The sequence below is a fragment of the Solanum stenotomum genome, chromosome 3 (genome assembly GCF_019186545.1).
Source record: "Solanum stenotomum isolate F172 chromosome 3, ASM1918654v1, whole genome shotgun sequence".
Taxonomy (NCBI): domain Eukaryota; kingdom Viridiplantae; phylum Streptophyta; class Magnoliopsida; order Solanales; family Solanaceae; genus Solanum; species Solanum stenotomum.
Window position 1 is genome coordinate 56,886,126 of NC_064284.1, and position 5,212 is coordinate 56,891,337.

Here is a 5,212-nt window from a genome sequence, read left to right on the forward strand (position 1 = left end):
TAGGAGGTGAGAAGGGATTGAGTAAAGTACTACCAAGCCACCGCAATTATGTAACAATGGGACAAAATAATAATGCATTAGTTCACCAACATAAGTTATGGTGCGGTGAGAGTGTTTCACCTTTAATTAGAGATCTCGTATAGACTCTGAACACCGAATGAAAAATATAAAAATAAATCCATTAGTTCACTTTTGCTTGTTTCCAGTTTGAATTTTACACGGTGTAACATGAATATTTTATTACTATTCATATTGATCAATGTTTGAACTTTTCAATAACATGTTTAAGATTATAAAATTAAAAACTTATTTTGATACATTTTATATATCTTTAGTTTTAAGACCATGAAATATTTTTTTAAATTTTTTTTTTTTGTGTCAATTAAAGTCATATAAATAAATTAAAACAAAGAAAATAATAGTTTAACCGACTTACGATATCTTCTTAGATATACAAATTCAACTACTTTCTTCGTTTATTTTTACTTTTCCACTTTCAATTTTACATGTTCCTTTAGTAATACTAATATATTAACAGAAGTATTTTATGATAATATTTATCTTAATTAATGTTTAATCATAAATCTTGAAAAATATCTGATTATTTCACAGTATCTTATAAATAATACTCTCTCTGTCCCTAATTATTTGTCTACTTTTAAATTGACACACCTAATAAGACAACAATGATTGACTTAGTGAGTTTATTATTTTACTACTATTAATTATGAAGTGGATGAATTAAAAACTTAAGATTTTCAAGAAGTTCTATCGTTTCAAAGTAATTAATTGAGGGTATGATAGGTAAAAAAAATTTGTCATTTCTTGATTTGTTAAAATTGACATGTAATTAGGGATAACTAAAAAAGAAAAAGTGGACAGGTAATTAGGGACAAAGAAAGTACTATTTATGAGATTTTACTAAGACATATTATAGTTAATTTTTGTAATTGGCGCATTAATTGGCAGCGCCTTGCCAACCTGTAAACTAATTAGGGCATGTTTGGAAGGACACCCTGATAATTGGATTTGATGTAATTGGGTGTAATTACATTGTCTGTCTCTGTCTTGTTTGATTGGACATGTAATTACTTGGTAAGCAGGTAATTGGTGTAATTGGCAGGGGATAATTACACCCTACAATTCACATGTAGAGGCTGTGAATTGTTGGTAATTACATGGTGTAATTACCAGCTGATTACTTTTTAATTTTTTTTATTTTTTTTTGTTTAAATTTTTTTTACTTCTATTATTTTAAGTTCTTTTTTAATTTTTATTATTCTAAAAATTTGTAAAAGTTTATTTTTTATTTTATATTATTATATTTCATTTTTTTCTTGTTCTCAACCTTACTTTACGTGATTCTATGCAAAAAAAAATTGTATTATCTATTTTTTATGTCATGCTTATTTTCTCATTAGCATAATTTTATTAGTATTCTAATGTTTAAATTAAAATAGAATTTATTGTTAACTAAGGTTATAGACTTACGTTTTCTCTATTAAGAAAAAAATAAAAATAAATCATATTTATGCATGCTATGTTGAAATTTGTTATGATAGTATTATGTTAATTTTTTTGTTTTGAATTTATAACTTATGTTATATTTTCAGTTTCATTTGTTTTAGTAATATTGAATTCACATTGCATGTCATTTTTTAATTAAACTTGATAGATTATATTTTTGTCAAACATTTAATAATTTATGACATTTTCAAACATGCATTTCACGATATTCGTAGAAACTTCATACTTTTAGTTTTTATGATCAATTCAATTAAAATATATTAATTTTAAAAAATATAAATAAATTATTTTTTTCATAATATTAGTTAAAGAAAATATATTTATTAATTAATATATTTTCAAAAAAGAATATATATCTTAAATATTTAAGTTAATGTCATTTATAAAGTTTCTTATTTGTCTAGTATAAATTTTAAATAATTATTTTTTATTTTTAAAATTGAATATAATTTTATGTTTGCAATTGTACATCCAAACAGAACATGTGTAATTATATATAAGACTAATATGTTCAAGTTATGATAGTATAATAAAACTTTCAAGTTGTAACAGTAAAAAATTTCAGATTGTAACATTTTATTAAAAAAAGATTTTTAAAATAATAGTAAAAAAGGTTTTTTTGAAAATCATAAAAAGAAAAAAATGGATATGTCATTAATTTGAATATATTAAGGATAATAATGCCATAAATTTAGGGGATTCAAAATAAAATATTTGTTTTCCTTTTTTTGCTCAATCAATTAAAATTAATTATAAAAAAAAGAATATTTGTTTCCCTTGATTAGCTCAAACAGTTAAAATTTGTTCAAACATATGTCTTTTCTTTTGTTGGAAGGTTTCTTTCTCTTCTCAATATTTTCTCTGTAAACTGTCACTTTCATCTAATTCATATTCGTTTTTATTCAATAATCTTTATTTTCTTGTAATGGACGGCTTCTTATTAGTATTAATAAATCATGGTGGTAGATGGGATCCTTCAGGTTAGTGTTTTTTATGATTTTTTATTTGTATTGTAATACAAACCAAACGTTAAAAAAATTATGAACAGTAATTCTGGGAAAAAAATATTCAGATTTTATTTGTGTATAATAGTTTTAATTATGACGTTTTTGGTATGAATATTCACTTTTAAAATTACATAAAATTTGTTTGAAATTGGTATAGATTTTGGTTTGAACATTTTTTTTTTTATGTTTCTGATTAAAAATTTACATAAATTTTTTTGAATTTGGTATATTGGTTATACCATGTTGGTACGATTTTAGAATTATATTTGAATGAATTTTGTATACTATTTGTCTAATAAATGACAATTAATAGTTAGAAGTGGTATTATTTTGGTATTATAGTGGCATAATTTTGCTGTGAAAAAGTGACGACTTATGACATGAAATAGGTATAATTTTGGCATGAAATAGGTATGAAAAACGCGCATAATAATTGTATGAAATTTGTATACTGATTTCAGATTTTTTGTTGTGTGTAATAATTTGAATTATGGCATTTTTTTAAAAATAATGTATAATGTTATATTTTGGTATGAACATTGAATTTGTTCATTATTTGTCTGACCCATTTTTTATTTTTTGGTATATTTCTGATTAAGAAAATAGATAATTTTTTCTTTGGAATTTGTATACGACTAATACTACCAGACATGTATGACAATCGATAATATTTTTTGGTAGGATTTCTGGTTTGATTGGATTTTTTTTTGGCATTATATTGTAATGAATTTTGAGAATAATAATGTAATGAACTTGGTATACTGTTTATTAAAAAAATGACAATTGATATTTCTAAGTTGGAATTATTTTGGTATTCTAGTGGCATGATCCTGGTATGAATAATTGATAATTTTTGGCATGAAATAGGTAAGAAATGTGTGAATAAGAATTGTATGAAATTTGTATACTGATGTAACATATGTGTTTTTACTTTTGTATTCTATAATAAATATGAAATTGTTTAAAAATAACATATGTATTTTTACTTTTGTATGCATAAAAATGTTATGAAATTTGTATATTGATATAACATATGTATAAAAGCTATTTGTACTTTTATATGATGTAATACTGACACAATAATTTATGATAAAATAGGAAAATATGCAATTCAAAAAGTGTCGGAGAATAAATTATTGTCGCCTGGTTCAAAATGATTTGCTGATGTGAAATTCAAGAGGTCTAAGATTACGTGCAGTACATATCGTCGGGAGGAACACAACAAAAAGTCATGTTCAAATTGCCCTTCTAAAAAAAGACATAATTTATTTTTATTTTTATTTGATTGTTTTATTGTGGCAAACTCATGTTTTGATTTATTTTGTCTTTTTAAGTTAATGAATTATAATTTCAGAATATTTATTACGTGTGCTAGTTAATCATTTGTGTATTCAGTGTTTTTCAAATGTATACTCAAAAAATAGGTAATGTTGGTATGCGATTGATATCGACCGAAAAAATTAAGTCAAATCTTAGTATGAAATTGGTATACATTTGGTATTCAACTAATGTCCCGATGGTAAAATTGGAAAAAAAAAAACATATTATTGAGATTTCAACTGAAATAGCCAATGTAAAACTAGTTAATATTGTATCAAATTTGTATAAATTTAGTATCAAATTGATATCCCATTGGAAGATTGAAAAATCAACATGTAGTTGAGATGTCAACCAAATTAGACAACCTAAACAAGTTAATGTTGTACTCAATTGGTATCAATTTGGTATCCAACAGATATCCCACTTGAAAATGAAAAATACAAAAATGTAACTGATATTTCAACCAAACTAGACAATCTAAAACAAGTTAATGTTGTATCCAATTTATATACACTTGGTATCCAACTTGAAATTTTAGAACAAAGACACAAAATAAAAATATATGAAATTGGTATCCAACGGGTATAAATCTGGGAAGAATAAATCTGACTGTAAAACAATGTATATTATATATTGTTGTCAGAAATTGTAGCAAAAGATATATACATCACCCAAAAATCAAAATATGTAATTAAAGTCTAAACTGCAATAATTAATACAAGTTCTATATTTTTCTCTCTCTTCAATTTATATTCCGTATTTAAGTGTGATTTTTTTTATCATATTTAGGCTAAAACTTAGGAATTCCTTCTTAAAAATTTTATGATCTCATATTATCTATATATATCAACAAATTTCAGAATTAAATATATTTATTTCATCCACAAAATAATATTTTAGATATAGAAAAACACACCAAAAAACGAGTTCAAAATTTCAGTAAAATAATTTTTTTCTCAAAAAATCTAGTTTAAGATTAATTAAAATAAAAAACGAAATCAAAATTTCAAAATATAGAATTCTTAATTCTAAAAAAATCAGATTAAAAAAAATAAAAACAATATCAAAATTTAAAATAAAAAAACATCAAGAAAAGAAAAAAAGATAGATTAAAGTTAGAAAATTACATGTTACAATATACGGTGATAAATTTTTTTTTTTTTTAAAAATGAAAGGCCTCAATAGTCATTAATAAATAAAAAGCATTTGAATAGTAATCAATAATTATCTTGGAAATAATAAAATAATCAAAATAAAAATCAACTAATTAGGAGAATATCAAGGGAAAGATTTATCTTGTCAATTATAAATTACTATATTTATGGAAAAAATATTTTGAGAGTAACGTGAGGGTGGGG